Here is a 12,458-nt window from a genome sequence, read left to right as displayed (position 1 = left end):
TCAGGAAAAGAGATACGTTACCCTTAAAAGTTGCATCGATTGTGAAGTCTTGCAAATTTCGCACATGTTAAAGTTCTCATCACCTCTAAATCTTATGTCCCAGAGCCTTTGTTCACATAAAGCGTCATTAATTACTGAATCACAAAAAAAGCACCTTTAGCATTTTATTACATACAAGAAAAATGCAGAAAAATACAAAAATAAACCCTGGGATTATCAACAACGAAGCAGCTCTAAATAGTCTTTCTAAGAAGTTACAGGAATAAGCTGAAAGGAGAGGGAGCCATACTACCTTCTCCAATATACTCGATAACAAAATCAAGTTACAGCCGTCGACAGGCTTGGTGTGTTTATATCTTGGTTTTTGGATTGATCTCCTACTCATTTAGATTCACATGGCCCAAGACCAAGAGACATACAAAAAGTGGTTTAACATATACAGTATTATGTAAAAGTTCTCTAGATTTCTACTTTTTCTATACATTTGATATTTAGGACCTTGATATATTATGTAAAAGTTTTCTAGGTTTCTACTTTTTCTATACACTTGATAAATATTTAGGACCTTGATATATTATTTCTTGCACAAAAAATAGGTTGTGTAACTCAAGGTTTTACTTCATCCATGGGCCCGGATGTGTCCTATGTCTAATAACGTTTACAAAATTGGATAGTACATGATCACGACCACACTAACTGCAACAAGAGATAAAATGTTGAACAAAATTGGCATAGAAAATATCAAGGCTAATCAACATTTCCAAATGCAAAACTAATTGAAATGAAAAAACTTACTCAGTTTCACAGATTTTAAAGATCTCAACATCAAATCCCAACATCTCAAGCTCCTTCTTCTTACTTGAATCTGTACAAGTCCCATACACCTTCCTGTTATAGAGCCAAATCCATGAAGAAAAATACTTTTATAATAATGATCTTAATTCCAAGTTAAATATATGCAATTAGGGCAGAACTTTAAAAAAACATTACAAAACTATTAATAGCATACCAGCAGTTTTCTTTCTTTACTTTTCCCCAACAAACTGCCCAATGAAACCCATACCTAATATACACATTGTTAACGAGTTGGTGCTGATGGATTCCGAAATTTGTTTTTTTTTTCCGTCTTCTTCGGTTCTGATGATGATTTACAGATGATTATGTCAGTTTCACTAGCCTAAGGCTATCACTTCATCATTGTACCATTTCATTTAATCTAAACAAATTCTATAACACATTTACAATTACCAATACAGCTTACCTTTAATTAGCATCTGCAAGCCTGCATTGAGACCACCAATAGCAACAATACAATCAATAATCCAACATCTTTTCCATTCTTTTAACTCTAAATACATACATTTCATCTCAGACCTCTTTCCTGCATTAGCAGCACCACCATTATAGTACTATTACTAAGTTCAGCTTACACTTCTAGAACAATCAGTCCTATCTTAACTGCAATACTATATTTGCTTACTAATTGACCCTCTACACATTCAAACTGAGTTCTTACCAGCACAATTAACTTCAGCTGCAACCCAGTACAGTCCCATCATCTCACAAACAAAACCAACACCTGCAGAACCGACTCATGTCTCAATATCATCTCAGCTTGCATCTCCACTACAGTCTCTGTATCACTCTCTTAGTCTCAATCATTTCCATTGTTGCAATAACAACATATTCATGTCTTGTAAACACCCACCTGCGACTCATTGCCATTTCAGTGCAGCTGACCAACACTGTCAAGCCCTTACTCTCAACTGTTGATGCAAAGCCAATTCATTATCAATTCCAAAACTCAATTCTTGTTCCATCTCCAATATGTACCAATCCCTTGAATTCAATCACAAACTTAGCTACAACTATAACTCCATTAACAATTCATGTAAACTCAGAACTGAATATATATAACTTTACTCAGTTAACCAAGAAAAACCATTAACTCAAATTAGTTCCCCCCAGGGAAAACAGCTGCAGTTATCATCTTAAACCAAAGCCTAAAGGTACAAGATGACCTAAACTTAAGTCTAGTAATTTTTCTTATTATGATTTACGTGACAATTTTAATCATCTAATCGCATTATTGAAACAGCATAGTACAGTTCATCACCAATTTTTATGGTTTTGTTAGCAATATAAAAATTACAAATGGTCACAAGAACAGCTCACAACCGATGTCTCGTAAATGAATCAGAAACACGGTCACTAGTTCAATACCTCCATTAACATTTCTCGAAGGTTTAAACATAAACAAGCAAGTTATCAACAGATCAAAATAAAGCAAGAACAAAAGAAACTTGATATTCATAACTCAAGAAATATTCAAAAACATGTCAATTGAAAATAACGTAATAAAACATAATCATTAAATTCATTACCCACATTTTAGTTTTTGGCAGGCTCATTGATAAACCCTTGTCGGCGACCTTCAAACCCTGGGCGCATGAGTTTTTTCTCGCGCTTCTCGATTTTCTTAGCTTTCTTAGCTTGAATTCTTCCTTGTATATTATCATTCCTAGCTTTCTGTTTTTCAGCCCTAGCTTTATTTTTAGTCTCATCTCTATCTTTCCATTTCTGAACACTTTTCTGCTGTTGCTTCCTTTGTTTCTTAATACTCTTGTTTATCAATTTCGGATCATCATGAACCTTAATACCAGCAGTTCTACTAATTGCTGTACTCAATGTATGTTTCTTTCAGATTATCTCCCCCTTTTCAGGATCCTTCTTTGCTTCCTGTATCTTTCTCGCCTCTTCAAGAGCTTGAGATTTTGAATGTTTCCTCTTCTTCTTACCAAATTCTCCATCATTTTCATCAATCTTGACATGACCAAAAGTAAGTCCATCAACAGCATTTGCAATATCTTCCTTAATCTTCTTACTCTAAATATTAGCCTCTGCCTTCTTCTTAGTCTCCGCTTTAGTTTGGATTTCACCTTTATTTTCTTTCTTTCTTTTCAAAAACCAGGATTGCCTTTTCTTCTCTCTATTCGATTTAAGAACGATTTTTGGGGACCATGGTTTTTTGTGACCATGATTTTATTTTCGGTAAAGACATTAGAAGTAAATCTAGGTCACCTCTTATCTGGATATTTATATGAATACCTAAATTGTCCTCCTGATTAATTTTGGGTGATGATTAGTTAGTGTTAATAATAGTTAGTGTGATGATTAGTGAGATGATTAAGTTAAAGATAATTAGTGAGATTAAAAAATCAGATGGTTTTTTTTTTAAAGAAGTAGAATTATTGAGAGAGTAAAGTTAGAGAAGATGAAGAAGGAAAACATGAAAAACGATGGATTTTACCAACCACAACCGGAGGAAGGGTATTTGGTTACCCAGGTGTGCTTCAAACTTAGATAATGTTGATTGAATTGCTCCAAACTTTCAAAAAAAAAAGAAATTTTTTATGTAGATTTGGGCCAGTTCGGTTACCATATGTCAAGAACATGTAACCGAACACACCTGAAAGTGTAGTTCGGTTACGTTTTCCAAACACGCAGGTTACCGAACTCACTCGTTAGCGGAGGTTTTGGTCGTACAGTGTAATGTTCGGTTACCTAGGATAAAATGGTAGGTAACCGAACTTTGAACTTAACAATTTATTTGGGTACATCTTGTGTGTTCGGTTAGTTCGCAAACTTCAACGCAACCAAGTTCCCAACCGAACTGCAGGTTAAAAGTAACCTAGTGTTAGAAGTTCGGTTGGTTCTCAAACTTCAACATATTTTGCGAATCAACCGAACTGAGCTTATATATGCATATATGCAATTAGGCAAACGTTCGGTTACTACGAAATTTATTTCTTGGCGAATTAGGTAGAGTTCGGTTACGAAGTTTCAAAGGTAGAGTTCGGTTACAAAGAAAACTTAACATTTTTGCGAACGAACTGAACTTGTGGACTTCTCATTATTTTCGTAAACTAAAGTTCGGTGATATCCTTATTTTACGAAGGAGCCGAACTTATGGACTTGTGTTGTTCTAATACAAGGAGTTCGGTTAAAAGTATTTTTTTGCGAATCAACCGAACTCTGAGTTCGGTTGAGAAAAAATTAATTCGTGATAACCGAACTTTTCTCTGAAAAAAAACCCTCCATTAAACCTCTCTGCAACTTCCATTTTCAACTCATTTTAATGGTTACTTCTCATTTATTCAACCAAAAACGAATGACAAATAATGGGTTTGTGAGAATATCTTTGTTAATGTTTTAAATTAAGCTATATATATATATATATATATATATATATATATATATAGTGGTGGTGGTGGTGGTGGTGGTTGTTGGTGGTGGTAATCTGAGGTGGTGGTGGTAATCGGTGGTTGGTGGTGCTGATAATCGGAGGAGGTGGTGGTGGTAATCGGCTGTGGTGGGCTGTGGTGGTGGTGGTGATAATCGGAGGTGGTGGTGGTGGTAATCGGCGATGGTGGGAGGTGGTAGCTGTAATCGGTGGTTGGTGGTGGTGATAATCGGAGGTGGTGGGCGGTGGTAATCGTCGGTGGTGGGCGATGGTGGTTGATGAACACGCAAGTGCGACGCATTTTCACCCATAATTACATTAGCTAGGACTCATTTTATCACTAATAATCTTGTTTTAAGTATTTTCAAGAAAATAAGCTCTTATGGAAAAAGTTGCTCGAAAAGTGGTTTTTGGACCCCTGAGGACACGTGTTATTCGTACTCTCACTGTTGGTTAAGGGGCACCCCAATTACCGTTTTCACCCCAGAGCATCCCATCTGTTAAAGGCGCCCACGATTTGGTTAAGGGCACTTCATCTTCAACATTTCAAATTCGGTTTTGGCGGAAAAACTGACAGCAAAATTAGGGCTTCGGTTTTGGAGGTGTTTGGGTGAGACTAAATGGCTAAAATCAAATGGGTTTGTTCCTAGTACCCAAACAGAGCTGGTATGGGTCTCTGTTTCGATTTAAATTGGCTAGAATCATGGATCTGAAGCATCATAGTTTTGGCGGGAAAATGGGTTTTAATGGAACAGAATTAGGGTTGATATTTTGAAGTTGCTGTACTGAGACTCAATCGCTGAAATTACATGGGAAGTCTTGATTAAGCTTTACAGGAATGGTATGATCATTATTTTGGATTAGAATTGGTTGGAACTTCAATTTGAATCACACAGGGAGTTACGGGTTTCTTTTTAAAATCCGAGAGCTTATGTGAAGAATTACAGGGAGTTTTGGCGAGATTAAATCGCTGGGATTGACTTGGAATATCCTGTTTTGACTAAACAGAAGTGGTAATGGTGTTCGAATTGAAAATATTGGGCTGTCCACGCGGCTTGAAGTAAAATAGGGAAGATATTGTTTTCTCGAGGATATATCGAGTATACTTATCAGTTAAGATATTTTTGGAGGATTTCGTGCGTTGTAACTAGTCACACTCAATCAAGATACGTGCAACTTTGTGTTTGGAGTGTATAGTCTGTCAACAGACGTGAGAATGAGATAAAAAAGGGAACTATTCCCGTGAAGAATAATGAAAGTTATTGCGAGATATTGTGGAGTAATTACGAAGATTTTGAAGTATTGTGAGTATAAATAGAGTTTCCTGGGATCAGAGAAGGGCCTCGAGTGATTGGGGATGCTACAGAGTCGAGAGAATTTCTCTGCAGCAGCAGCAGAAAAACAGTGAAGAACGAAGAACAGACTTGCAAAGACAGTCATAAAAAAACTGCCGTTTACGCTTAAGAAATAAGACTGTCCACTGCGACAGTTTTCCGTTATTCTTTGTGTCAGTGGGTTTCCAACACTTATAAACGTTGCGATTCCCTGTTTTAATTGATTTTCTCTTTTTCTCTTCTTTGTAAACACTGTTTGAGCAATGAAATATTATTTTGAGAGTGTTTTCACCATGTGGAGCTAAACCCCATCACCGGGACGACGGAGGAAGCCGAATTTCATACTTGGGTAAAATTATTGTATTCTTTATTTGACTTTTTCACTTAATTAAAATAGAATTATGATTTGAAAAAATTAGTTATTATTTTATTAGATGGGTCATGCTTGCTTAGATGTTTATCCCATGCTTACGATTTATAACTAATGTTTGGAGAATCTACCTTGGCAACAATAAGAGTCGATGTTGTTTTATTGAGCGATAATTGTTGAGAATGAATAATTGAACCTATTAATATGAATTCGGTGGAATCCTAATCCCAATGACTCTCGCTTTTATTCCTTTAAAATTAATCTCAACAATTCGAATCTTAATTACAACAACGATAATCAAAAATAAGAATCATTTTGGCGCCGCCGACGCGGATTTGTTTTTAGATTAATTTTTAGGTTTTTTTTTTTTACTTTGTACAGTATTTTAATTTCATTTTAGATTTTTTTTTTTTTTTTCCTTTTTATGCGTTTGTTTTTGTATTTGTTTTCAGGGACTTTTTGAGGATGATGACTTCTTCTGAGGAGACGTCATCTACGATGACGCTGGCGGAATATATGCATAGAAATTCGGATTATCAGGAAACCTCATCTACGATGACGCTTGGTGAATACATGCATAGGCAACGGTATGGAGTTTTTGATCCACATGTGGTAAGTGAAAATCTCCTTTAGAGATATACGAGAAGTATTATAAACACACACCACCTAGTTTGGAACAAAGATTTAGAGTTCTTGAATGTCAAAGATTATTTGCTGCTGATGATGATGAATCATGTAGTGACTCTCTGTCTCATACTGAATATATAAATGACCATGTGGATGATTGTGTAGAGGATTTGCTTAATTCTTTAGATGAATCTATCTCGCAAAAGCATTCACCCGACTTACAGGTTGTTTCTAGACCCCTAAACTTCCAAAAATTACCTAATTTAGGGTTAGAATTGTGTGATTCTAAAATTTTACTGGAGTACTTTGCATCTAAATACACAGAGGAATTGCCTATTCATGATACAGTGCATGAGTCAATTGATAATTCCCCAGTCTCAATAGAATCCCCATATTTTGTTCTTTACGCACTTCCTTGTGCAGTAAAAACATGGTTTAGGGGTAAATCTTTGTTTTTAATAGTTTCAGTGTCTCCGCATCGTTATAACATAAGTGTGAAGCTGTCATTTACAAATGTTGTATTTTGGGTTGATCCCCAAATTTTCAGGTTGTTAATTTTTGGGGATCCTTTTTTGTACATTCCAGTAGGTGTATTTTATTTTATTTTTATATTTTCGTTTACTTTTTTTCATCTTATGGATTTCCCATCTTAAATTTTGCATTGGATGACTCAATTATATTGAGGACAATGTAATGTTTAAGTGTGGGGGAGTGGTTAACGTTTTACTTTTCTTTTTCAGGAATTTTCTTGCATTTTATGACCAGCTGTGTAGCGGGTCTCCAAAAAAAATAAAATAATAATAATAATAATAATAATGATCAGCTGTGTAGCGGGTCTATATAAAAAAAATGATTGTTAGGGTTATGACCAGCTGTGTAGCGGGTCTTTTCTTTGTTATTGCATTATATGACGAGCTGTGTAGCGGGTCTTAAAAAAAAAAAATTATGACCAGCTGTGTAGCGGGTCTCTCTATGTCTCTTATTATATAACCAGCTGTGTAGCGGGTCAGTTTTCTGTTTTGCTCGAGGACTAGCAAAATGTAAGTGTGGGGGAATTTGATGAGCACGCAAGTGCGACGCATTTTCACCCATAATTACATCAGCTAGGACTCATTTTATCACTAATAATCTTGTTTTAAGTATTTTCAAGAAAATAAGCTCTTATGGAAAAAATTGCTCGAAAAGTGGCTTTTGAACCCCGGAGGACACGTGTTATTCGGACTCTCACTGTTGGTTAAGGGGTACCTCAATTAATGTTTGCACCCCAGAGCATCCCATCTGTTAAAGGCGCCCACGATTTGGTTAAGGGCACTTCATCTTCAACATTTCAAATTCGGTTTTGGCGGGAAAACTGGCAGCAAAATTAGGGCTTCGTTTTTGGAGGTGTTTGGGTGAGACTAAATGGCTAAAATCAAATGGGTTTGTTCCTAGTACCCAAACAGAGCTGGTATGGGTCTCTGTTTCGATTTAAATTGGCTAGAATCATGGATCTGAAGCATCATAGTTTTGGCGGGAAAATGGGTTTTAATGGAACAAAATTAGTGATAATAATTTTTGAATGATGTTGTAGTAATGAGGTTCAAACTCTCGGACTTATGAAGATTAAATTTAAAGATTTAATAAAATTATATACAAAAATATTAACAAAGTGGACGATAGGTATGAGAAAATAACCAAGACACTGATTCCACTATTACACATGAATTAATGATGGTAAATAATCCAAAACTCTAATTATCTTTTAAGTCCTTTATATCTTAACTCACTAATAATCAAGCAAATTCTCAAACATCAATTGTATCCCTTAAGCATAGATTATCTAAACAAAGCATAACCTATCTAATTGAATCACAACTGATTAGGAAAATTACGCAAACAATTTAAAACTCTGCAAAAGAAGTGATTGAGTGAATTATAATTAAATATTAGAGAAAATAAAATAGTTACCAATTATTCATGCGTAAATATCTTCCTCATTGCCTTGGTTGTGGGAGAATTAGCCGCTCATCATGTTGGAAACACGCTCAAAAATCATTATTATTGCTCAAAGGGTGAAAATGGAGAAATAATTCAAAACCGGGTTTTGTAACAATTATATTTGTTACAAACCAAAAAAAAAAAGACGATACAGAGGATGTGTCACTGTTACTGTTGCTCTAAGACCCACGGCTCTATGTCGCAAACGCTGGCAAATAAGTCTGCCTATGATGTACGACCAACGGCTATGAGTCGTTTTTACTGTTGGAAAACGACGGTCTTGGATGGTCCGTTCTTCGTGTTCTTCATGTTCATCATCATCATCAGCAGCAGAAACCGAGTTTGAGAAAACTCGAATTTCTTCTTCTCTGGCTCTCCTCAGCCCCCCAGACTCTCGACCCCCTTCTCTGTGGTGCTAGCAGCGTATATATACCCATTCTGACCGAGAATATGTTCTCATAACTCCAAATAATTCCTGGCAGTTAATAACAAATATTCCCATACAAGATACGGAGATTTCTTCCCTGTTTTGAATCTTCACGCGTCTTTGCACATCTGACATACTCCAATTAGTCTGAAACACGTCCCAGAAGTAGTTAAACACACATCATCTTACGCCATGCACAGAAAACACGTACAATCCCGTGAAAAACTTTTCTCAAGTACGCACTCCCCTGTTTTCTTCTCACCGAGAATCTAACCAAATATAGCTGACGAAATCGACCATACCACGCCTGTTACCACCATTCAAGTCATCCCAACAATTCCCAGTCGTTGAGTCTCCTTCATTCTCGTCCAAACTGCCAACCCTAATTCTGGTTCTTTGAAACCAGATTTTCCCGCCAAAAACAGATTTGAAAGGTAGAAGATGCTGTCCCCCTAACCAAACTGGGGGTGCGAATAGCAGGTGCCCAACTGAGGTGCCCCTTATCCAAATTGAGGGTGCCTTTACTACTTTTCTCCGGGAGTCCAAACAACACTTTTTGAGCAACTTTTTCCACACAAGTGTATTTCTCCAAAAACACCTACAAAAACATAAAACACCATAATAAGTACGAAATCGAGTATTAACAATACAGAACATTGAGGACAAATTAGACACAAAAATGTGCCTATCAATTAGGGTTGATGTTTTGAAGTTGCTGTACTGAGACTCAATCGCTGAAATTTCATGGGACGTCTTGATTAAGCTTTACAGGAATGGTATGATCATTATTTTGGATTAGAATTGGCTGGAACTTCAATTTGAATCACACAGGGAGTTACGGGTTTCTTTTTAAAATCCGAGAGCTTATGTGAAGAATTGCAGGGAGTTTTGGCGAGATTAAATCGCTGGGGTTGACTTGGAATATCCTGTTTTGACTAAACAGGAGTGGTAATGGTGTTCGAATTGAAAATATTGGGTTGTCCACGCGGCTTGAAGTAAAACAGGGAAGATATTGTTTTCTCGAGGATATATCAAGTATACTTATCAGTTAAGATATTTTTGGAGGATTTCGTGCGCTGTAATTAGTCACACTCAATCAAGATACGTGCAGCTTCGTGTTTGGAGTGTGTAGTCTGTCAACAGACGTGAGAATGAGATAAAAAAGGGAACTATTCCCGTGAAGAATAATGAAATTTATTGCGAGATATTGTGGAGTAATTACGAAGATTTTGAAGTACTGTGAGTATAAATAGAGTTTCCTGGGAGCAGAGAAGGGCCTCGAGTGATTGGGGATGCTACAGAGTCGAGAGAATTTCTCTGCAGCAGCAGCAGAAAAACAGTGAAGAACGAAGAACAGACTTGCAAAGACAGTCGTAAAAAAACTGTCGTTTACGCTTAAGAAATAAGACTGTCCACTGCGACAGTTTTCCGTTATTCTTTGTGTTAGTGGGTTTCCAACGCTTATAAACGTTGTGATTCTCTGTTTTAATTGATTTTCTCTTTTTCTCTTCTTTGTAAACACTGTTTGAGCAATGAAATATTATTTTGAGAGTGTTTTCACCATGTGGAGCTAAACCCCATCACCGGGACGACGGAGGAAGCCGAATTTCATACTTGGATAAAATTATTGTATTCTTTATTTGACTTTTTCACTTAATTAAAATAGAATTATGATTTGAAAAAATTAGTTATTATTTTATTAGATGGGTCATGCTTGCTTAGATGTTTGATGTCCCATACTTACGATTTATAACTAATGTTTGGAGAATCTACCTTGGCAACAATAAGAGTCGATGTTGTTTTATTGAGCGATAATTGTTGAGAATGAATAATTGAACCTATTGATATGAATTCGGTGGAATCCTAATCCCAATGACTCTCGCTTTTATTCCTTTAAAATCAATCTCAACAAGTCTTAGAGTTCGAATTTTAATTACAACAACGATAATCAAAAATAAGAATCAGTGGTGGTGGTAATCGGTGGTTGGTGGTGGTGATAATCGAAGGTGGTGGTGGTGGTAATCGGCGATGGTGGGAGATGGTGGTGGTGGTTATATATATATATATATATATACAGGTGGTTATTGAGTTGGTTTCAAATTAAATTAGGTTAAGGGTAGGTTAGTCATTTCAATGCTTTAGGACACCCCTTATAACTATAGGGAAGGTGGCCTAATAAAACCATGGTCCCCTAAGAAAAAACCATGGTCCCTGAAAAATCCTTCATTTGTTAGGGTACCAACCCTAAACTCGTCATAAGCCCATGGGTAGAACTCAACTCGAAAACCGGTTGACTAGAAGAGGGAACCCACTGACTTATAAACTACCAATTAAGCCCCATCTAACCAATGTGGGACTAGGATCCCAACGACAACTACGCCCATACATAGGTGCCCCAACACTTTAATCTAGCCTATAGGTCACCCCTTCCGTGGAGCGGGCATGGGTCGTGGTGGTTGGCTCTGATTCCAAATGTTAGGGTACCAACCCTATACTCTTCATAAGCCCATGGGTAGAACTCAATTCGAAAACCGGTTGACTAGAAGAGGGAACATATTGACTTATAAACTACCAATTAAGCCACATCTAACCAATGTGGGACTAGGATCCCAACACGATTCCTCTTCAGGTCCAGCTTTTCGACTAGACCTAAGCTCTTCCAATTTCCTATTCAACTTTCCTTGAAGTTCCTCATAAGTCAACGATTTCTCCTCGTCTCTAGCTCTTTGATTTCCAATTTTCTTTCATCATTGTCTTCTTCTTCCTCCTCCTCTTTTTCTTCATCATTGTCATCTTCTGAATCCTCCAATAATTTTTGCTTTAGTACATCTAGGGTTCCCGAAGAAACCTCAGGATCTAACTTAGCTTTTCTAGATTTCTTACGATTTTCTCTTGATTCTTTCTTGGCTGAAGCTTTTGCAACCTTACTTAATCCTTGCATATATGGTTTCTCTGGAGTTGGTATATTGAAATCTTTAGGGATTAAATTTACAAGAGTATCGAAGAACTCTGAATGATCTTTGATTATAGATTTCATATCTTCATCAGAAAATCTAACTTTCTTCTTTATCTTCCCCATTTGGTTCAGCCACACAGAGAAACTGTTTGAGAAAAAATTTAGAGTTTTTTTTCATTCTGGCACCCAGTGTTTTTGGCTAGGTTTATATGCACAAGCAGGCACATTTGTGTTGTAACTGGGCTTGAGGTTGGGCTTATAAATTTCACAGCATGTTGGTTTTACTTTTACGGTAGTCACTTATAGGGGTGAGCATTTGGTCCGTAATCAGCGGATTTAACCGGGACCAACCGTTCTTTTGCGGATGGATGTCCGGACCGTTCGTTAATGGAATGGATGCGGATGGAATTTTTGAAATCCAACGGACAACGGATCGGACCCGGATGCGATCATGAAAATCCGTTGGACATCCATATCCATTAAATTAAGGGCATATATATAGTTCTAGAAAATACTATGGATCA

At 36.8% G+C, this 12,458-nt stretch overlaps 1 pseudogene; it reads right to left on the bottom strand.

Annotated features, from left to right (window-relative positions):
• Positions 1 to 1,361: 1,361 nt before the first annotated feature.
• Positions 1,362 to 12,057, bottom strand: LOC113359481 (annotated as a pseudogene).
• Between the last annotated feature and the right edge of the window lie 401 nt (positions 12,058 to 12,458).

This window comes from Papaver somniferum, chromosome 3, assembly GCF_003573695.1.
Source record: "Papaver somniferum cultivar HN1 chromosome 3, ASM357369v1, whole genome shotgun sequence".
NCBI classification, from domain to species: domain Eukaryota; kingdom Viridiplantae; phylum Streptophyta; class Magnoliopsida; order Ranunculales; family Papaveraceae; genus Papaver; species Papaver somniferum.
This window is presented reverse-complemented; position numbering and strand designations above follow the sequence as displayed.